Below are 24,362 nucleotides of genomic sequence, written 5' to 3' on the forward strand. Positions count from 1 at the left end.
CAGAAAGCGCCGATCTTCTTCCTGTTATTCGTTTTACCAAGGAAAATTTGCGAGGCGACTTAATTATCGCCTTAACAAGATTCAGCACCGTAGAGTATGCCAGTGACCGTCATTCGGTTTTGTAAACTTTATTTATAATCTTTGTAAGATTAGTTTGTTGACGTATAAAAGACTGGTATTATCATGTTTCAAAAGAGATAAGATTTAATATGAAAAAAATATGATAAAAAGTTGTCTTTTTATTTCTTTACTTCTAAAATAAGTTATCGAAGATATTAAATGGACATATCAATTTATGAAAGAGTAATTTTAATTGTAAAAGTTGATCATTGTTTCTATGTACATATATATATATATATATATATATGTATATATATATATATATATAGTGAAAAGTTAGACGGACATCATCCCTTTGATTTTCGATCGTTTGTTTTGGAGTTTAGTCGGTCGGTAATGTCGACTTATCACGATCCTTCATCCACCGGATGTTGCCGTAATTATTCAGCCGTGAGCAAGGATGAACCGGCGAAGCGTCAAGGGCAGCGGAGGTCGGGCGAGGGAAACAATATTAATTGGCTCGTTTATTGCGGCGTGGGCGGCCGTGCGCTTTCTCCGTCAACTTTCCGTGGACGGTAAAGGGGGTTAGTGATGTAAGGGTTGTAGGGGTAATCTGGCGCGCGACATACCTCGGTAAATCACTGTTGGCTTTTCACTCCTCACTACTCGTTCCTTTTCGTTACTCTCTCTCTCTCTCTCTCTGTCTCTCTCTCTCTGTCTCTCTCTTTCTCTCTGTTTCTTTCTCACTTTTTCTTCGCATTTTCTTTTTTTATCCTCAACTATTCCATCCCTACTACAACTCGAGTTAAATTTTCTATGAGTACTTGAATTTTTTTTTTACAAATATTATTCGTTACTCGATCTTAAAAATTTGTCTCGTTGTCTTTTATTCCGCCTGAAATATTTTTCAAATTATGTACCTTCTTTACTTTCAACATGTTAACAAGTCCGAACGCTGTATAAGCGACCAGATTCGGAATAATTTACCCGTACGACGTATAAAGCGGAGTCACGCGGAGTGACGTTAACGGTTTTGTTCAAAGTGGAAACGTGAGGATCGATGCATGTCGATTCGTTCGTACCTATACATAGAGTATGTATGTATATATATATATATATATATATACATACGTACATATATCTATAGCGGAATAGCCATTATCGCGGGACGGACGATCGTCCATTTTTCATCGACATGACGCCGAAATGATCGTGAATGAGCGGAGCAAATCAGAACGAACATAATGACTGCTGGGCACGGCCGTGTAATGACTCTGCGCTTCGTCGCTTTACATGCTCATAACACGAACTCTAATTTAAATATACGTCGGCCAGGCTGCCAGACAGCTTTTCCTTTTTTTATGAATGACCCGTTTTGAAACGTACCATTAACGTATGGAATTTTTGTCTGAGTTTCGGAATCGCACAGGCATCGCGATAGATTAATTTTTCAAAGGTCTGGCACATTCGAGATATAAAGAGAAAAGTTATTTAAGACGAGAACGGAGTTGGAATTTTTTGAAGATCTAAAAAAGACTGTTCTGCTTTGCTAATTTCTTACTCGTTTAAAAAAGTAGAAGTTATCGAAGACGAGAAGGCGAAAGAGATAGATAGATAAATAGAGAGAGAGAGAGAGAGAGAGAGAGAGAGAGAGAGAGAGAGAGAGAGAAATCTTTCGAAGTGAGTTCGTTGATTTGTGCTTGTATTACGCCTTTACCGTGGAGAGGAAATATGCCGTCGAAACTGTCAAGTCATATATTATCGACTCCGGTAGTACGGCAAGCGTCCGGGATACGGGTACATCTTAAACGCATTCAGGAAATTGGCCGCGATATCGACAGCAATTTATCGCTAGAGAAATACCCAAAAGTCCTGTTTTTTCTTTTTTTTTTTTTTTTTTGTCGGAGTTACTATCCTCGCCTTCTTCTTCGTCGTTGTTGGAACGCGCTCGCGTTTTGCTCGCTCGCTTGCTCACTCATGTATACATGCACACTCTCACGCTCTCTTGTCGTCACCACGGTAACGCACGCGGAACCGTTTGCAACCACGAAGCATTTGAATAATTTCGTCGTTTGCAGGCGGACTTACAACGATGCCGTGCACATCCAACCGACTCATAGCCGCTACTTACCACGAGTATAAGGGTGATCTTCGGGCAGTTTTCGTACGCGTTTTACCGTGCCCTTTCTCCAAGATGGGCCGTGAGCGCGCACGCGCGTCTAACTATAATGGTTCTTTGTGCGAGCTTTATGATTATCGCGCGTGTACAAAATAACGACGGACTGTAATCTCCGATACGACCTCCGTCCGCTTTCTACCTTACTTCGAGAAAGAGAAAGAGATAGCTCTTGAGATCACGAGTTTACGACGAGAGTGCCTCTTTCCGACTTCATTTTTCTTTGAGATTATGTGGATATGCAGGTTGGGTAGATTTCATCTTATGTGTTGAAAATTTTCGTTTCTGTAATATATCATTTTTATCTTATCATTATTTTCCTTTTAATAACTTATTACAAGTCTATTTGGATATTTCATTTGAATCGAACCATGTATGATTGATTGAAATTTTTAATGATAACAAATAGTATTCGTTTTTAATTTATGTGATTCTCTTTTTATGACGTTATATGTACTTCAATGATTATATAGGAATTAATTTTGTTTGAAATTGATTAAAATATGAGAGATTATGTAGATTAACGTTATCTTTTATAGATCGTATTGTTTTACTTTTCGCTTTTACAAACTTTGGAAGGAATAGAATCAATGTTATGACGAGTTTCGCGAGATGTCCACATTCAATAGGAGCTTGTTCCGCGCGATTTTGTCGAACGCAAGTCTGCCGATATGTTTAATCGGACTTGTTGTCGCCCACAGCCGGCGGCTTTATCGCGTTCACGAATTTACATTCACGCCTTGCCATCTAATTCTCGCGTAGAAAGCGTAAAATTTACAAGCTTTGCTAAATCAAAGTGAACGAATGTGGATATCGTACGTTTGATTCTTTTCTTTTACGCCACCGTGAATGTTTTATGAATCCATCCTAAAACTGTGATATCAGTAAAAGAGAAAGAGAGATAATAATTCTTCGGTATGACAAGAGAATGAAGACTCTTCGAATGTGTAAGACAACACACCGAATGACTTCACCTGCGTGGAATTATGATATGGCCATTAATCATAGAACCCTCAGCGTGCGTGCGCACATCCTGTGGAAAACATTGACTCTCTAACAAAACTATAAATTTTCACTCGGCGTCTCTTACTGGCATAAAGTCCTATGACTCGAAATCGTCTGGTAACATTTCATTCGTAACAAAGACATGTTCCTTTCATAACATAATTTTACTTTCCTTTTCTTATTCTCTCTCTCTCTCTCCCCTCTCTCCCTCTCTCCCCTCCCTCTTCCTTTATCTCTTTCCCCCTCTCTCTTTCTTTCTTTTTCTATCATCATCGTTGCTCGCTGATTATTCATAAATCGCAGAACTCGCATGAGTCTTTACTCACTTCTAGGAGGTTTAAAATTCAAAGTGGTTCTCTAAGCGTTTACGATGCTTTTTCGTTCTTAGATAAGAAGATAAGGGAGATAAAAGGAAATAGGCGTAAAGAGCATACTTGTCCGCGCATGCCTGCGTTAAAGATTACAAGTGCATGCGGCTTGGAAATGATATACAATGTGCATGAACGAACGAACGAACACTTTTCTCATTGCGCGAATATGTTCGAAGAGCGCCATTCTTGAATATTTCTTTTTTAACGCTCTTTTCTCAACGATTTCTCTTTCTCTCTCTCTCTCTCTCTCTCTCTTCCTCTCTGTTAAGCCAAGACTGTCGAGAGAGGCACACCGAGAATAACGTTCTACCTACGCACACAACGTTCTCCCCTCCAAGGTTTTTGCGCCACTGAATCGTAATTTACCCAGAGCGTTTATGGCATTGTTGTGAAGCAGTGCTCGGCGTCGTCTTATAAAACCAATTTCGCGGGTATTATGCAAGCTGTCAGTCCCGTTGGTGAGTTATGGCAAGCTTAGCCCGAAGCACAAACACGTTTTACCATATCCCATACTCTCTCTATTTCTATATCTCTTTTTCTCTTTCTTTCACTCATTTTATTCCTATCTATGTTTGTATGTACGTATAATATAGTCACTATGTTTATGCATAAATATGTATCTAGATACATATACATGTACGTCGATATAGCGTTTATGTTTTATTTCGAAATCAGGATCTCACTGAAATATATTTAACATTTAATAAATCAATGTGATCTTAAAAACGATATTTTTATTATCGACGGAAAAAGATATCGATCGTTACGATCGTTTGAACTTCTTTGATAACGGCTTTACGATAAGAGAGAAAAAGAGAAGGGAGTGGAAATATTGGGGAGTGATCGCGATCTTTGACCAAAATTATTCGAGGAGACGTATGTTCGTCAGGGACCTTTATAGCAAGGGAGTGGGGAATTCATAAAAGGCGCGCAACGCGAGATACCGACGGAAGAATTCCGATATTGTAGGGATCTATCGGTCAATAAACCGTCGCGTAGACTCTTGGAGGGAACGGGTAGGAAGCAGTATCTGAACGTCGTGTTTAACTCCATTGGAATATACGATGCTATATCTGGAATTTCGTTCCAGACCGTTAAGACACTAGATTCCACTTTATCGGCACTGTAATGGTTATATAGCTGTTAAAGTTGCCCCTCATACAACTTTTCCAATCTTATCTTCGCGTATGGGTTCTCTCGTCGAGCGTGGCGGAAGGGGAGAAGCGGTAGGTTACGCCGTAAAGGAAGCGAAAGAGGAAAGGGAGGAGGAAGAACGGAAAGGATTTAGTTAAATTGGAGTACGCGCGAGGAGTAGTCGCCGTTGAGATTTGTTCGGGCATCAGAGAGCGCTGACCGTTGTAAAAGCTCTCGGATATAGGAATGGTTGGGATGGAGAAGACGGAGGAGAAGGTGGATGAGGAAGTGGATGAGAAGATGGAGTGGGGAAAAGGTGGCAGCTTGTGTGTAAGCGGCAGGGAAAACCTCTTTCTCTTTTTTTTCTATTCGAGGTTAGGATCGAGCGCGCGTCGGTGACCAGCTTGTCGATACGTGCTTGGCATCTCTAGACAGCTATCCTGTCCTATTCCACCAAGAGAGAACTTAAGATTGTACGGCATTTGCTACCGGATCTCTGGAATCTGCTAACTGGTACCGCTTCACCGGACAGCTCGTTTCGGAGCGGTACGACGATCTTTCTCCTTCTTTTCCATCGTTCCGCATTTCCTCCATCCCCTTTTTATCCGACGATCTGCTTCTGAGAGTGCATTCGATGGAAACGCCGACTCGTTGAATATTTCAGACTTTAAAAGCTTTTCGCGGACTGTACCGTTTAACTTGGCCGGTAGTGAGCGGTAAAGCGGAAACGAGACTTCCATTTCTCCCTCCTCTATATCAGAAGTGCGTTATCGTAATGAGAAAGGGCGATCCTAAGCGTCGCTTATCGATTTTCAAAGGATAATCTTAGGTTGGTCGGTAACCGGCTCACGGAACTTTTTCCAAACGTTCCACATACTTTTATCTCGTTATCTTATCACTGCTGACAACGTGCAATCATTTTCCAGTCTTGACTTTTCCTTTGGTATTTCGAATGACAAGGTTATATCCATGAAATGACAATCAATCGATATCAGTGAAAACGAGCCATCTCGTTAGATCATTAATCACCGTTGATGAATCGTCGAAAGAAAAGGAAAGACTCAAAGAAGAAGAAAAAGTAGAAGAAGCAGTAGAACTTGTGGAATTCGCTAATGGGGATTGAAAAATCGGCTATGGGCGATCAGTAGATGGGCCAAAGTTATGTCATAGAATCCATGCTTGAGACGTACGATAATAAGGGGTCATAAGAGTGAGGAGGATGAGGGTGAAAAGGAGGGCGGCATGCGAGAAGTCGAGGGCTGACATAGCATCGAAGATTTACGGTCGCGGGCCGGGGGCATACATCCTGTATGAATGGCGGGGCAGCTTGTAATAATTCAACTCCGCGGCCACACCTCGGCCACTTCCCGTCTGCAGTCTGGCAGGGCACGACCACCGCGCGGACTGCCGCTGCTCCGTTGTGGAAGGCTTTCCGGTAACTGCGCGCTCGACATCTCTCCCACTTCTATCCTTTTCCTCTCCTCCTTCACCTCCACCGCCTATACCTCCATCCCTCTCTTTCTCTCTTTCTCGCTCTCCCATCCACGCCCCCGACAGCTACCCTTATTCGAAAGAGAGAAAGAGAGAGAAGAAGAGAGAGAGAGAGAGAGAGAGAGTACGACCCGAGAGAACGAAGAGCCCTGATATATCGGCCGCACACATTGCATTGGATGGAACGCAATATGTCCGCCGAGAAAGGCAATAACCATTAGGTCCCGAGAAAACTGCCCCATTTCAAACGACACGAACGGTCGAATATCAGGAAATTTATATCTGGTAGCCTTCCACATCCCCCTCCATACCTTCTGCCCCTTCTTCTTCTGCCGCACCATGTTTCTATTATCTCCTTCTCTCTTCTCTACTTCTCGAAATGCCGCGACTCACGAAGGATCGGCCAAATACGACTATGACGGCGACGACGACGACGAGGACGATGAGGTTGCCCATTATACTTCTCTCACTCTCTCCCTCTCTCTCTCTTTCTATTTAAGATACTGTATCTAGTTCGATTTGAAAAAGTCGAAAATATGGATAAAAAGAAATTCTATTAATAGAAGTGGTCGTAAAAATGATGTATGTGTCATTTGTAATAATTAGAAAGTAGACATTTATCTTTTCTCTCATATATGTACTTACATATATTCTAAAAGATCACGGTAATAACAATTTGGATTAGGAAGAATATTTGGATAGAAAAGTTCTGTTATTCATATCTATATAAAACATTATATATACAATCATAATTTATATGCTTGGAAACATTTATTGTAGGTTAATGTTGTATGACTAATATTGGTATTCTTTTTGTTCCAGATGAACGTCGTGGCTTTAGAAATTACCATCTGTAGTCGATTTTCGAAGATAGAATGTCTAAAATGACTATCGTAAATATTTCCGTTTCCGTTCATACGAATTATAAGAGGCTATAATAGTTCTATTTTCATTTACCTATTTGTACCTCTGAAGACAGACATAGAGTATTGATTATAATTTTTATATCTAATTCTCATTAATTTAATAACAGTCTTTAGTTAAAATAGATACGATTCGACACACATTAGAAATTAAAAATAAATTTTAAACATTGTTGTTAATATACCAACTATGTTATTTTAGAAATATAAGTCTTATTTAATCATTAAATTTTTTATTGCAGTAATATATCCAATATTTATTATTGCATTAATAGTTCGTTAATAGTAACAAATCTTTTTTTAATTCTAAGAAAATATTTTTATATGGAATCGATTTTTTTTTTTTTTTAAATTGTCCAAGATAATAATCGACTTCACACATATAGTTTATACAAAAATCCAAAGTGTCGTAATTTATTATTAATACGAATTCACGAATTCATTTCGAGAGGAACGTTAAGATATTTTCCTTTTTGTTATTACTTTTTTTTTCTTTTTCCTTTTTTTTTTTTTCTAATAAAAAATCTGTCGTGAAATACAATAATCTGAAATCCGTATTGATCTTAATCGGCTTTAAAGGACGACACGTCTACTTTTTCGATAAAGGATATAAACACATTGGCCGCGCGTAATAAATGCCAGATTTATGGCGGCAAACGAAGCGACAGCGTCGTAGCGTCGAGCGGGGAAAGAAATATTACACGTCGCTCTTTTCACGCGACGACGGCTGAGAGCTGTCGCGCGACGAGTACCCATGACTGCTGCGCTCGTAAAGCTCGTGAACATCGCTAAAGCCGCACGTTCACGCCGAAGCTCTTTTCTCGCCTCTCTTTCTCCTCCGACTTTTCTAACTTTTCTCTCCTTTTTTTGCAATCTTCGTGCCACTGTTTTACGGTCAACAATCTCCCGACAATGCCATTGTAGACATTCGGTATATAATTAAAGTATTTATTTATTTATTTATTTATTTATTTATTTATTTATTTATTCTTTTCTTTTCTATAAAACAACTATGCTCTAGAAACATCGCCTAGTACAATATTCCGCTCGATTCAGCATCGATATTTTCTCGAGAAACTATCCTTGATTTTGTTCTAGAATTTATCGATTTATTTTCTAGCTTCGAAACAACCTCCTTAACCTCCTATAAAGAACGAGGATAATAGCCTGTGATTCTTCAGAAAGAGCATCCTTTTGCTAACAGACCTTTTATTAAAGGCGTGGTCGAGGCTAAACGATCCTCGTATTCGTCGTTAGTTCGAAGAGTGCGAATTGACATAATAGCAGCGGCATGCCGAAAGCTAAGCCGAACAGTGGTAGCAGTAGTAGCAGTAACAGCAGGAGTGCGAGAGCTTCAAGCTCTCGCCGCACCACGATTCTGCGGGTAGAAATTGCTTTTCCTCTATAAGGCGCCATTATCACGCACCATCTTGTTCAAATGGCTCCGTAAAATGCCAAACCGGGAACTCGGTATTGCTGTGTCCAGTGCTGCGGTCAGCGTTGACCGTGGCAAAAACTACCCCCATCCTCTGCCCACTCTCTCTCTCTCTTTCTCTCTCTCTCTCTCTCTTTATCCTCTCTCTTTCTTTCTGTCTTCTTTCTCCCCTTTAGATTCCTCTCTCTCTCTCTCTCTCTCTCTCTCTCTCTCTCTCTCTTTCTCTCTCTCTCTACGCCGGTAGAAACACGATTGTGCGGCGAAATTGCGGTTGCTCTTTTTCCCGGAGACCTCTTTACATCGTCTCCGCTCACTTTTTTTCTCTCACTCTCCTTTCAGTGCGGCGCAGAAGCACTTTTTTCGAAGGGCGTTGGAGTATATGGCGGACGTCGTCTCGGGAAAAGAGGGCGCCAGTTGGCGATGAGAGAGGGAAAAAGAGAGAGAGGAAGAGAGAAGGAGATAGAAGGCGCGAGTACATCGGCCACCGACGTAATATCGGCAAACGACGCTACATGCCGGCCAAATATAACGGTATAACTTTGCCAAATGATACCATTCCTTTAATTCTTTGGAACGACCTGTCCGGACGTTTTCCCGACGATATATTAATAACGTCAACTTCGCTCGCCGTTACCTTATTATACTTCCTTTCAAATTATCTTTAGCGAATAAAATGTAATCATTGTTGTTTTATTCGATCATTGTAAAAATTCGATTAAAGTTTTGTCTTATTTCGTGAATGATCATAAGTGGTGTATTTATTTTAGAACAAAAAAAAGGTTTTGGTAACAGAGTGAACAGTTTTCTTCAATACTTAATGAATCCATTTCTTCTTTTATTTTAACAGACTGCTAACAAGTATTCTCGTTTTCATCGAGATATATTGACGTTAGTTTATTGGAGGATTTATTTAAGCGTGCAGCGATATACCATCGAGAAAACGCCATTCAGATAAAATCGCTCGATATTGCTTCCTTACGTTGGAATTTCTTCGACTTTCGAATTGGATCGAGTTAGATAAGCAGAAAGCGGCTGATCGATGCCAGCGGAATAAAACGAATACAGGACTGGTTCCACGAAACTGATCGCCACTCATCAGGGAAATGATCCTCGAGCCAAAGCTCTTGGCTTTTCTCCATAATGGACAGATGTCCTGTCATGTTGCCCGGCTTTTTATCGAGGAAACGGGGAAAGACTATTCTCGAAATGTTATATTCACCCAAATGTTTCTTGGAAACTGTCTTATTATTATTGCTTTTTAAGCCAAGGATCATTATTTACGACATGCTTGTCCATTTGCATGTAATATATTTTTTCTTATTATGTTACCGTCCAACCATAGACGGTAAGATAGTTTTAAATTTGACATTTCGAAAATCCACAGTAGGTTAAAAGAACGAGAACTCATATTTCCTCCGCGATAACACGAAATGACGACTTTGGATCGTGCCGATCGCAACGTTGCAAAAATATCTCCAGGGCATGATTCCACGTGATGCGGTGTCGTTCACATATCAACGGCCTTTATCGATCACGCTTATCGCCATGATTCCCGAGAGTCGAAAGTTTTTCGATTTTCTACCGTTGCCGGCCGTAAAAGACATCACTTTCACCTTCGAATCCTCTTTTTTTTTCTTCTCGTGTAAAACGATCCGACTTCTTTCAGAGAATAAGTTCGATCGTGAAGGGTGATTTTATAGGTCTATGAGTTTAAATGTTCGTAAGGGTTTGGAAAGCGGGAAGCGTTACTATTTATTTGAAATATGAAGGGACCAGAAGCTATAGCGTTTATTTGCCTTACGACCGAAAGAAATCCCAAAAGCGTTGGATCGATTGTTGGGTTAACAGCTTCTCTATCTCATTCTCTCTCGTCTTTCTAAAGCTAGAATATCTGCTTGAAGTTCAAGCATATGACGGTAGTCGGCATAAACGACAGCGACAATCCTGGCCTAAGAATAGTCCATGTATGTGCGAAGTGGACCGATAGGCAGGTGTTATATGCTCGGTAAGAAGGAAGCGCTTGATGTGAATATTAAGATGTTCATTAGCACGGAGTGCGCTTTCACAGTGTAAGACATGTTAAGTAGTACTACGTGCGGTTAAAGAAGAGGGAGGGAGAGAGAGAGAGAGAGAGAGAGAGAGAGAAAAGATGTGGTAGACTAAGTGAAGCTGAGTGTGAAAGATAGAAAGAGAAAAAGAGAAGGATGAAAAGAGAAGGAAAGAGAGGAGGGTGAAGAGATCTCATAGAGGGAGTAGTACCATTGACGGGTGATGAAGGGTCATCCCCTGCGGTGGTCTTTGTTATATCCATGACGGTCGGCATGACTATTTGCTCGATACAAGGTACCACCAACGAACGTTGGCATATCACCAACGGCCTTCCAGCGTCGGCATCGTCGAAAGAGAAAAAGGGAGAGAGAGAGACGAAAATACATAATAATCGAGCTCCTGACGGACCTCTCAATAATGTGAACTGAGTTTCTCTTGTCCTTTCTTTTCTATCGTCGAACTCTTCCTCTTCTTTCGCCATACCTTTGTTCCTATATGTCTCGCCTCTTTCGTTCTTCTTTATCACCTCCCTTTTGTTTCACTGTGTTTATATTTACTTTCATGTACACGATTCTTTATCTTTTTCATTTTCACTCGTGTATATCCTTCTCTTTTCTTTTCTTCATCTTCCTTTCTCTATGCCTCCGTCTCTCTCGTGTCCGTTTGACTACGTACCGCCTTGGAGGCATCATTAGCCAGCATTGTGTCCGCAACACGCATACGCACTCGAGGTAAGAGTTACCATGACACCCGCTGCGCCTGTGAGATTTGCGATAGAGTTAATGATGCTGGGACCGCGGCGATTTAACAATAAGCCGCATTATTTACAGTCAGCTCTCGACTCCATTACCACCGGTTGTCCGCCTCACCTGGTCCTCGTTTCTTCTTCCTTTCTCTCTCTTTCCCTCTCTTTATCTCTCTCTCTCTCTCTCTCTCTCTCTCTCTCTCTCTCTCTCGCTTGCTGTTGCTTCAGCGTTCCTTGCCTTCTGCAAGTTTCTTTCTCTCTCTTTCTTGCTCAAATAAATTCTCACGTCTCTCGCAACGGCTTACATCATTTCCTAGCAAATGTTCTAGGGGTCCACATTAAAGCTTTATAGTCGGTTGTTGATGCGTACAAACTTGTTTATGCGGTGACCCACATACATTATACATGTATGAATATATCTCACATGTGGTTAGATGGCACAGTCGTGAAAATTGTAAGAAAACGAGATATTTCTCACGTAGACGATGTAAATGGGATAGCTAGATGTCGGTTAATTTAGCGAATTAATGTTCCTATGAATATATCTTAGTTGTTCGTCATAAATAGGAACGTTTTCATTAATGAATGCAAGCAGTATTTTTTTTTTAGTAAGAGAATCTAAATGCTTTCAGTTTGCACTGTTAATAAGTTGACGAACAATCTTTTGAGAAGAAGGGACGATTGCATTTTCCGTGCATATAAGCAATTGTACGGTAATAACATCTGGGATTTCAAGTTCATGTGAGAGGGGTTTAATTTTGGGTAACGGATAATAGTCACCGTGGGAGGGTACTCGTTACACCTTCTGCAAATTCCTGCTCAAAGCAGGTTACTCGACAACACACTGGGGAAATATATGCCAGACATTCAATCAGAACACTGCTTCTAAGGACAACTTATTATCGTTAGTATAAAACTTATGTAAGCAATATTACAACGTTTGTATTTTCATGATATTTTCAAAAAATGTATCTGAATTATCTAAACCTTTGTTGTTGTAATTCGATAAATATTTTTCTTTGATATTCAAGTAAAGCTTATATTGTTGCGTGCATTTCATTGTTAATTCTAATATAATACTCCGAACGAATCAGCCAACTGATTCATTATCATCCAACAACGCTTCCAAGAAATGTTTAGATGTTAAATTCTGACTCATACCACGTTTTATCTTCTTTGTCTCGCGTAGATTATTCTTCGAGCTTTTCTAACGCTAATAATAACTGTGATACAGGCACGATGAGTTGTCGTATAATGAGAATAAAAGATATTTTTGAAAATACCTCAAGATAAGAAAGAAGAATTAAAGAAGCGTATTCGTCATAACGAAGGACCATTGTGAAATTAAAATACAATCATTTGCCTGCATCGAATTCAATTTGGTAAATACGTCGTCGGTGCCCTTCTCCATTAATGAATTCCTGATTTATCATCCATTAAGGTGTCAGGGCGTGCTCGGGTTTCGCTGCTCGGTTCGCGCCGTCGGAAATTTATGTGGATAGGTGTGATTAATGCGATGTTCGCGGAAACACACGGACATCTGTGTTAATGGTGACGGATGGCCACCCTAATGGTGTCAGCCAGCGACAGGCGTCCTCATCTAGTTCTTCTCGGTCACCCGCGCGCTGGACTCGCTAGTGCTGGCTACCGTACTAGCTTCGTTCGTCCGTCTCTCTCCCCAATCTATCTGTCTGTCTGTCTGTCTGTCTGTCTGTCAGTCCGTCTGTCCGTCTCTCTCTCTCTCTCTCTTTCTCTCGCTCTCGTTCTTTCTCTCGCTCTCGCTCTCTCGTTAGAATCTGCTTGAGTATGCGTATACCGCAAATCATTCAGTACGATACGACTGATTTCATGCGATCGCGCGTTTCATTGGCCTTGTCTCGATATAACGCAGTTATACTGTCGTCTGATACGGCACATTTCAAGCTCTCGAGATCGTTTGTTTTACGAATCTAAAAGACCATATCCCATAAAAGAACGGTGTTCTTCTTTAACCTCATTTATTCGTTGAGTTTTAATTAATATTTAATGTCAGAGCGTCGTCGTAAAGATCTCTTAGTGATTAGGAAACTTGTAAAAAGGAAAAGCAGAGTCGATCTCGTATCGATAAACCGTATAAATAAAGTGGTTGTAGTAGAAGTAGCAGGCATTTAAAGCGGGAACGGAGGAGTCTTCAATAGCGAAGCATTAAATACTTCGTTTTGCAATAGCAACCGGTTCGATACATACGGAATGATCGCGTACTTAGAGCGAGAATCATAGAAGAGTAGGAAGACTAAGAAGAAACGAGAGACAAGCACCGTAGGTAGTAAAACTAGCGCATGATAATTCTTTGAATGAGTATCGCGTAAATTATTATCGCGAGAAGTTTCGTACGCCTTAATAAATCCGTACGCGATTCGATCGAAGATAATTCGCGATGTCTTTTCCCTTCAGCGATTTAACTCCCGCCGATATCTCTCACTTATCGTCGATTCGTAATTAAATTACTAGCCGCATCCCGAACGACTCTCGCAGGTATGCGAATGCGTACATGCCACATGTATATAAATATAAATATATATATATATATATATATATATATATATATATATATATACACGTATGTATGTGAGTAGAAATGATATCGCACGCACATCGCTATCGATGACAGATTCCAATCGCGATTCATCTTCCTTTTGCATCTCAAAAGCTTACGTAACGCTTTCGCTTAGTCGGAGGGATTGGCTGTATCGACGGTTCACCGCTGCAAAACGAATTATCATAACTCGTTCGAACAACATTGCTTATCCGCGGCGATTTAATTTAACGAGCATTCCATGCCGCGCTGCCTCTCGTAAGACGGCCCGTACCACCGGCGTTTATCGAAGATTTGCGAAATTTACGATGCGTGCGTCCGCGTAGGACATTTAATGTAGGAACCCGTAGCAAACGGGTTATCCTTTATCTTTATCTTGGACCAGCTCATGTCAAGGAGAGACAGAATGAGTGAGAGAGAGAGACAGAGAGAGAGAGAGAAACAGAGACAGAAATAGAGAGAGAGAGAGAGAGAAAGAGAGCAAGAGTGAGGTAGAAAAAGAGAGAATCTAAATCATATGTCTTTTTAAAAACGGAAACTCTCGCGAGCTAACACGAAGGATTATTTTCCAGTGTGAGATAGGCGATTATGAACGAGCTAGGCGAAAAACTATCTCGATTCCAGGGCGACCATCGAATGTGGGAAGAGAGAAGAAAAGCAATGGAACGCATCGGCTAGGCAGGCAGGCAGGCAAGCAAGCAAGCAAGCAAGCAAGCAAGCAAGCGAGCAAGCAAGCAAGCAGCAGACAGGAGGGCAAGCAGGAGGGCAGGCAGGTAGGCAGGCGAGCAGGCAGGCAGGCAGATATTGAGCTCTATATTTCCATAAGCTGATATTTACGCGGCAATATACGCGGCCGTGCCCGCTACTTTATGGGCCTCGTAAATATAGCGGGCCGCCGGGAATTGGCTGGCAAGGCGGCCACGGTCTCTCTCTTTCTCTCTGCCCCTTCTCTTTTTCGTTCTCTTTCTCTCTCGTCTCAACCCCCACCTATTCCTTCTTCATCTGTCTCTTTCTCTTTCGCTAGGTGGAGAACGCTCGCGCGTGCTCTTGACTCTCTTCCTCTCTATAACTTCCCTTCGTCTTTCTCTTTCTCTTTCTCTTTCTCTTTCTCTTTCTCTTTCTCTTTCTCTCTTTCTCTTTCTCTCTTTCTCTCTTTCTCTCTCTTTTCCTCTCTCTGTTCGGCCTCTGCATGGCATAGCCTGCCTGTTTTGCCTGCCCTCATCCGGCCCAAAGACATAAATCGCCGCCAATTGTAAATAATACGCGACGTATGCTGATCTCCGTTTCTACGTACCGCTATATATGTATGAGTATATAACATATATATATATATATATATATACATACACACCTATGTATGTACGTAACACCTGGTATATAACCATGCTCTTTCGAATCATCGTTCGATGGATGTCTTCTTGCGAATTTTGATGATCTAACTAATTTAATATTCAATATTTTACGTCATGTTTTCTTTTTTATTTTGAAGAGATCAGAATGATTTTTGGATTATAAGAAAGATACAAATATGTATTGGAGTCATGTCGCTATAATTGTCTTCTCAAATTATGTAGATATAGCAGAGAGATATTCTTACATGTTATAAATGATCTCAACGTATCTTTGTTCTTGGATCTTTCTCGAAATAAATTTAGAATCTTCCTTACAGTACCACAATGTGCGAGTAATTAACTTGTTCAAACGTGTTCACTTGCTCACACATAATTTACTCATTTATAGGGGCATCTAAAAGTGACGTTGTTAGAGATCATACCCTCTCGCACAGATGGCATAAACGTAAAGCTCAGCGTTGCTGTGATGTCAGCCATGAAATTTTTCTAACTTCTATGTAGCGTAGCTGACGAGTGTACTGAGTTATGGTTGTGGGCTGCGGTGGAGTTGAAAGCACTTGGATTTCACGTACTTTAACTGGATATACGTCTCGCTCTCTAGGTACGATCGTATAATACCGGTACATGCGAGTACACACCTTCAGGGGTGATAAATGATGGTGCCTCTGTGTTTCGCCTCGTACGCTGTTACGGTAAGATGTATTAATTTGGAAATACGTCGAGAAAGAGAGAGAGCAAGAGAGAGAGAGAGAGAGAGAGAGAGAAAGAGAGAAAGAATGAAAAAATTCACCTTAATGAACTATCAATGTTACGTTTATTTTCCAGATTTTATATTTAACGTGTAGTAATTCAAGAAGAAATATATATGTGTAAAGTTACTCAAAGATAAGAAATTTTGCTTTTTTTTGTCTTTCTTTAAAAAGAGTTTCTTGTTTGAGGTATTAATAAAATGTAACTCAAATCAAACCGATACTCCTTTTTTTTTTTAAAGAAGCTGATCGTTTTTTTCACTCATTGAGTATTTTCAAGCATAATATATACGTACATATTCATCAGCCATATATATATCTCATTCATACTCACATTGTTATACTAATTTTCGAACAATGTTATATAAATAGCTGTAAAGATTTATTATATTATTTAAAGTTAATAGCTGTAAAGATTTATTTTATATAGAGACCTATATTTTCGAAACGCTTAATTTCTAAAAGTTAAAATTTTATATATCAATTTAAAGTGTTTCATCCTATGATATTCACCAAATCGACCAAATCTCTATCATACATTGATAACTTTTAAAAATATAACAATTATTTTAGCTATATTAATCATTTTCTGTATTTAATTGATATTAACTTGTATCAAAGAAACATCGTATCAATGCAGAATAGTAGTGGAGAATTAGTGAGGAAGAGTATATATTTAACTTCCTTTTTCCAACATGCATGCGTTCCTACGTTGTGGTTGTTATCAAGATCAACGCGAATAAACTACTACATTTTGCCGTGTCCAGTTCGTCTGATGATCAAAGATATGATAACTCTCTTTATCATGGTGAAACGTTTACTGTTATTGTCATCGTAACTTTTGTTCTAAACTCTTATGAGATATTACGTACATACCTAACAGATGTCGATTATTGAATATCCAGTTATTTTATTAATATAGATAAAAATGTTCGAAAATTTATATTGTATCAGCAGAACAAGCGAATCATTTTAATAATAAATAGTTTGTATAGTTCGTGCGTTTTTTTTTCTTCTTTCTTTCAATATGGTAATAATAGGTACTTGAGTAAGCCAAAATTGATGATAAATGTTCGGATGCTAAAAGAACTAACGAAGCTACACCTTCTCGATAAATATAGAGCGTTAAATACGTTTCAACCGGGGTGTTACCTGCAACGTTATTATCTCCTATCTACTATATCATCTCATCTTCAATATTCTCAATTTGCTAATCGTTACAAGAGATTTAAAAAGAGTAAATGAGAGAAAGAGAGAGAGAGAGAGAAGATATTGAGAAAAGGAAGTACGGGGAGCGAAGGAATGGCGAGAGTTGAAGCGAGAATACCGCGTTGATCTCATTTTTTAGTCGTTTCACGAGATTTTGTTTCTACTCGAGTTCGGTCGGCAACCGATGATTATCGGGGAAGGGCTTGATAGATGGGAATGCTTCCCATCGACGTTCCTCCTTTCTACGATCTACCACTTTATTTTCTCTCGACCCGATCGTTCATCATCCGCGATCGCTTCCTCGTGCATTTCCTTTCACCGTAGAGAGCTCCCTTTGTGATCGATTCAAATTTCATTCTCATTTACGGAGTTGCTTCTTTCGTGTTTGCTTAAAAAATCGAAAAGTTAAATGTATCCTAGTTAAATCGTTATCTCATTTAAGAAGTCATTTATATACATGTAATGCATCGGTAATATATAAATTTTTCCTTTTTTATAAGATAAATGATCAAATAAACAACTATTTGTGAAGTTTCCTTTATAGTGACCTTTCCACAAGATCAAAATTTAACTTAAAATTTTGATCTCTCACTTGCATCTTCTTCTTTCGTTTCTCATCGATAAAAGATGCCAGCCTTCGGCACATCCCGATGTCGTTTATCTTACGATTTCTTGTCTTCTTTCCACTCCATTTACCATTACCATCCAGAACATTAATTTCCCTTTATGGCTGCAAAGAATCGTGTTTATCATTAGTTCTATGCCGTCGAGAAGGAAAAGTAAGTATATGTGCACACACATTCACAGATAGAATTCTACATATATTTATGTATCTACATACATATGTAGTTATACGTACACGTATAAAGAACGCTCGATCGGAAGAGAAGGTTATGCTTGCGTCTTCATCGTAAAGCGTTCGCCTGGTAGACGATAATTTTCGGAGCGCGAACGAAACGATCGAAAAAAGTTGTACAGCTGTTGGCAATAACTTTGTAGAATGAGCATCTTCGAATGGCACGGTGGTAACTGTCACGAAGGGAGTCAGTGTAAAAGCTGATATAGAGAGAACGCCTGTCCGTAGTCATTTTCGAAATCTTTCCTTTTTAACTTTTTCTTTCGTGATACGACGTCGATTAAGTGTTTGAGATCTTCTTGAATGTTAAAATGTCACGTTCCTAAGCGTCAGATATTTCCACAGATATCCTTGAAAAGAAATAGTAAAATTTTTAATCCTTTGGTTCTATCTATGACTCATTCTACAAAGATATAACGAAAGGAGAACGTTGTTTATAGTCGAGTTCAAAGAGTTACGAGAGGAAAACGAATATATAATGAAAGCTTTACTTAATAATCGTCCAATTAAAGTAAGATTAAGTTTTTATCGTCTTTCGTATTTTGTAACTCAATTTGCCTGACAGTATCCTAACAAAAGAGTCACGTTATTATCGATTAAGGGAAAACAATCGGATTTGATAGACGTTATTAAACGATAGATATCCTTCGTGCATTCATTTATGTATATATTTAAATTTATCGTTACTATCTATACAAATTTGTGAACAATAGAGATAAAAATAGAGAAATAATGAGTAGTTTTGTTAAAAAAATAGGAGAAAGATTTTCGTTTCTACGTAAATATTATCCCATTATGTGCATTACAATCGTTAATGGGTTTACTTTCTCTATTTTACAAAGCCGTATTTCGTAGTTAATAAAATTTATTTTTACGATGGAATATCGTTTAGCAGGGGTCGAGGAAAGCGTGTAAGCGAGCTAACACGAGCTAAGCGAAGTGCCGTTTCCCGCGGCGTCAGGAATAACTTGGCGGAATGCTTACAGATGAAAGAGATTACAACACATACTGGATAATCCTAGTTCCGCTAGACTTCTACGACCGTAGTGATCATTTGCCACCGACGTCTGCAGGCTAGTTTCGTACAAAACCCCTTGAACGGGTGAGCGAGCGCTCGTTAGACACGGTTTCATGCTTGGTCCGTATCCGTATCGGTCGAGATGCCAGCTAATTTCGGAGCCTTGCTTCGCTTCGCATGAGCGTTCGACGTAATTGAATATCGTGCAAATTCAAGACATTTATGTGAGTTTGATAATCGAGAGAAAAGCTGTCGTTGATCCAAATAGAGACATTTAATCTATGTGGAACTTAAGATTAACGAGATACGATTAAGATCATTCCAGAGAGTTTCTGAACGATTTATTCGATACATAACAAAGTTAAGAACAATATATTTCGTTTGTAGATTGTCGGACGTTTAATCGAATGATTACAACGATCGAAGAGTGTAGGTAAATACGATGGGTTAATGTGTGTACGAACATAACCGGGAGAAAGAAAGGAACGTTTTTGTTGTTTCTTGGAATAAACCAAGGAGGTAAATACTATAGAGCGTAGGTAAATACGATAGGTTAATGTGTATGCGGAAAAAATCGGATGAAAGAAAGGAACGTTTTTGTTGTTTCTTGGAATAAACTAAGGAGGTAAACTCTCTGTGGATATCTCGTAGCACTTTGGAGTAACATCGAGTGTATTTTCGTGGGCTTCTAACGACGTGTCATGAGATCTACGAGGCTGTTTGTCGGTAAGCACAAAAATAGGCCTCACTCCACACTCACTTCATCACTCAGTCGGCTGAGCTCCCTCCCGAGCAGGACGGATGCTCGACGACTGCTTGGCTGAAAATGCTGGCACGCAACCGTCGGACGTGCCATTAGCCAGGCGTCGCGATGCTCTCGCCAGATTAACCTTAGCCGAGGGTTACATTCGTGCCCACAATTTCATTGTAGCTATGCATTTTAAGGATTTTATGGCTGCCACAGCGTCGTGCACAAAGAGTAGCCCTGCTACTTCTCCAGATCGGAGGAATATTTCTTGCGAAACGAACGCGTTTCTCTACCGCCGTCTTTAGACATATATTTCCTTCTCTTGTACCGACAGAAATTCGTATTTCCTCTTCTCAGTACTTTTTCACTCTTCCTCCCGTCTTCGGATGAGTTTTCGCTATGAGCGAACGCTACTATCTAAGATCCTGATCGATATCTCTACTCATTTACAAGCGACTCGTGTAACTCACTCTCTTATCGATCTCTCGAAACGGATTACGTGTCGGCAAACGGACAAATTTCGAATCACGGTAGCAGCCGTATTACCAAGTGTAATTTAATCAATTCTTAAGTCTCTTCGCGTTCGATAGAAATACGGATTTTAATTTTCTCGGTGAAGTCGAGAGAAGCGAACGAGAAAGAAAGACTCCCTGGGTAGTTTCGTTCCGAGTCATTTACATTATCGTCTACTTCATTAGAATTGGATGGTTTACGAGATGTAGCTTGACTCTTTAAATGCCTTTGTAAAAGCAAAATCAGCACGATTACTCGTACGAAAGTCGAATACCACCGACGCGGAATTTGAAAAACGGCGAAGGGAAAGAGACAGACAGTGCTGCTTAAGATCTAACGCTAACTATATCCGCCTTGTCAAGTCGTTCCGACTTAGTAAACTCTAGAACGAGTAATGTCCGAGATTTTATACCGACTTGACTTACGACAGAGGCGGCTGTTTATCACGGTGTCAGGAGCGACGGTTACGCCGTTCGGGACGGTGAAACGAATGAGCTGCACGAGTAACACACTGAGAAATGGCCCGCTCTTAGAAGACCTTCTCTTGCGACACTGATTTTAAATTAGAATTTATTAGTTGTCGTACTCGACGTTTCGCCGAACTAGCTGGATTTGCTGAAGGAGCATGCTCGATGTACTAACCCACATTTCTCTTCGATGCACCTCCAACTCCAAACGACGTTATTCTTGTCCTTGTAAGCCGATAGTTCTTCGGTAAAATATTCTTACGTTAGAGTATTAGATCTGCCTTTCCTCGTCTCAAAGAATCGAGAGTTTCATTGACGTTTGCGATTTGGTTCTGATCGATTCCTCAAGGACAAAGATATTCGACCACAATATGATTCAAATAAAAAACAATATTTTATACAAGATAGATCGGAGACAATATGTGAGCGCAATATTTTCACCGAAGTTAAATTTGTTTCGTATAATTTCTTGTTATATGTATATTAAATTATATTTTTATATTTCCACAAATGCGTATAATAAATCAAATTAGAATAAGAACGGAATAAGCTATCTTATTCATATATCATTAACTGAAATTGTATAGGATGCATTATTTTCTGGCTCCTTTGTGTCGGCTGAAGAAGAAGGGAGACGACTTTGAAATGGCGAGAGTGCTCGTCAAACGCTCGCCAACTATTAAGGTTGCGAAAATTTCAATCACGCCGCGCATTAGGAGTATTCAAATCATTCGGATCACTCGTCCCCGTCTTTTAAGGTATGCATCAATCTATCCGCCTCGTTCAAAGCGTGTTGCGATGAAAAGACCGATGCTTACGAGGATAGGTACTCTGGCATGCTGCCAATAATGGTCGGTACGTTTATTCTGGCCAACTGGTTCCTACCAGTGTGCATCAGGAATGTATTTCGACTGACGACTATCGTGTCTTTCCGCACCGAATACCCTAATTTGCTGCGCTTCGTCGACGCTTCGTTTTAATTGAAATGAAAAAAGGAAAAGAGTAAAAAAATAAAAGGAAAAATTCGAACGTCTTGCATCCTGTACAGTACAGGAAATCGTCTTCTCTTCATTTCTAATTTTAGTTAACGCGTACTAAAATAAAAAAAACTTAGATTACCTATATATATATATTTTTTTTAATCGGTGATCGTTTATCAGATATTACGATATGACGAGAACATTGATTTATCTTTACTCAAAGGATTATACCATCTAATTAATCGTGTTTAATGAATGGTAATCGATTAATATCTGTGTAAAATCTACTATTTATCGACATGATTATTAATTTACGATTTGTTACATCATCTTGAGAAGAAAACGAAGATAGTTAATGAATAAATCTATAAGTCTAATACATTCTCGAAAAGCAATATCGACTGGTAATAAATTTTTCCAAATAGCTTCTTTCGAAATAAATAGAGAAAGTGCTGGAGCGTATCCTTTTTCATAAAATCACACGACGCCTCATAAACACGACTACTTAAGTCCTTGCTTTACCGGAAATTGTTTTTCTCCCTAGCAGGTACCATTCACCTTTATGAATCGGTGGTAGAACTTTATGAGGGGCGTAAACTTTAGTTCAGACGCGGCGCGTTCTTTGCAAACATCCGGCTTCGAGTTGACGAAGAAAATTACGATTGGGGTTTATTTTTCTGCGGAACTATCCCTATTGGGTCTTCAGAAAAGACGACCGTTTATAAACGTGATAAACCTGCACCTGACGACGTGAAATTCTTTATAGAGTTCTACACGATGACACTTTGACGATAACGATGATCATGTTCAATCGACTCTTTCTATCTCAAAAGTAATATCGTCGAAGGACATATTTCTTCTTCCATGAACAATATACAATGAACGTCTATAGCTAGATTTAACAACGAACATAGTATAATACAATAAATTATGATAATGAGACAAATATTTAAATGAAACATAGTTGGGGTATTTGCTATAGTTAATACAATAGAAAGCGGAATTGTATGAAATAATAAGCAGATATTAATAATTTTATACGTTTTTGCATTAATAAATGAGGTAAACGTGATAAAATGAAAGATAATATTATCTGCGTTTTAAAAAAGTATATACTTTTACACTTTGAATCTAACTTAACTTAACTTAACTTAACTTGTTGATTCTTCAAATCAATAGAATAATCTATCATATTATTCGTTGGTGAGAAATCAAACGTTGTTGATCTTTACTTTGAACCGGACAAATTGCGCGCATGAATGTATTTTGAAATAACCTTTACTTTGCATATTTGCTATATGTTATTCTAACTGAGATAGATGTTTTTAACGTTTAAATAATAAGAAACTATGCATATAGTATTAGATTTTTTTTTTTATCTCAGATTCAATCAAAGGTTAGTTATTATACATAACTTTATTATATCTTTGTTTAGATACATCGATCCATTGTGACACTTTTTATTACGAAGAAACAAATTTTCGATCAATTAGCGAAACAACCTACATACATATTATATCACTTGTAAAACAGTCATCGATCATTCGATTACTAATGCTTCCTTATAAATAATTATGAGATAAAGCGTTTATCACGATTAAAAGCAAAACGAGGAAAAAAGAAAAGCATGTTGAAGATAGAATTTATGTTATAAAATCTATTTGCGTAATCGATTTTAAATATGTGATCGAAGTACAGACGTGATGTAAATAATGACTAAGTAGTTAATAACGAAATGTCGTTAATAAATCATTACTGTCGTTCTCTCTTGTGCGTTATCCACGAGTATAATTTTATCGTATTCAGTTATCTTACAGGCCTTGTCTCGAGTACACACAGAGCGTTTCGTAGATATTTATCGAATCAACGACGTGTTAACTTATTATAATAAACGTGTCGGTAACCTCTGTTGAGTTTCATACTTGAACAAAAAAAGCGTTAAAAAAGAAGTTCTTGCATTTTACTCCATAACGAATCGGAGAAATATTTTTTTATTTTCCACTCGTTAGGCGCTTGTTAGATTCAGTATTGTTACGAACGAGTAGATCAATTATCGTAGTTATATGGGTTGCATTAGGGTTTGAATATCTGTATAATGCTCTTAATGATCGTCTTTTATCTATGGTCTTGCTTTGTTAAATATCGAAACGTGTCAGTCTTAAGGGTTTTTGGTAAAATGGCTAGCTACAATATACAATTTACGCTATACACTTATAGTTAATGAAACTGCATAATTAATTATTTATATCAATGCTGCCTATTTGTAAAGGAAGTCCATTTAATAAGTAACAAGTCATTGTCTATTAAATTTTAGTAATTTTTGCGATTTTGAAAATGGCAGATATTGTCTTAAATCGATAGACTCAGATTGACCAATCCATATCATAGCAATGCAATAGCTTACTAATTTATTTTCACTTTAATAATAATAATAATTCACTTTCCGGTTGGAGTATTTGTTCATAATATTTCGCAAGACTTTTTCGTGTTGAATTAATTCTCACAA

The 24,362-nt window shown here is 38.9% G+C and overlaps 2 long non-coding RNA genes across 5 annotated transcripts in view; one reads left to right on the forward strand and one right to left on the reverse strand.

The window, feature by feature from the left end:
- LOC124948951 overlaps positions 1-9,336 on the forward strand; it is a 12,182-nt gene extending 2,846 nt beyond the window's left edge. Inside the window, exons 1-4 of one of the 3 annotated variants that reach the window (XR_007100915.1) lie at positions 4,850-6,181; positions 7,060-8,091; positions 8,281-8,544; positions 8,935-9,336. This is a non-coding gene — a long non-coding RNA (uncharacterized LOC124948951). Of the gene's footprint in view, positions 1-4,849; positions 6,182-7,059; positions 8,092-8,280; positions 8,545-8,934 lie in introns of those variants that run through there. The other 2 variants (XR_007100913.1, XR_007100914.1) reach the window with 2 other exon arrangements.
- A 6,775-nt stretch (positions 9,337-16,111) lies between these two features.
- On the reverse strand, positions 16,112-20,930 carry LOC124948952. Of its 2 annotated transcripts, none has more exons than XR_007100917.1 (3): positions 19,140-20,930; positions 18,134-18,480; positions 16,112-18,004 (listed from the first exon to the last, which is right to left on the reverse strand). It is a non-coding gene; the product is annotated as an uncharacterized LOC124948952 (long non-coding RNA). The 2 variants fall into 2 exon arrangements; XR_007100916.1 differs by having other exon boundaries at positions 19,909-20,925.
- Between the last annotated feature and the right edge of the window lie 3,432 nt (positions 20,931-24,362).

Source organism: Vespa velutina, chromosome 4 (assembly GCF_912470025.1).
Source record: "Vespa velutina chromosome 4, iVesVel2.1, whole genome shotgun sequence".
NCBI lineage: Eukaryota > Metazoa > Arthropoda > Insecta > Hymenoptera > Vespidae > Vespa > Vespa velutina.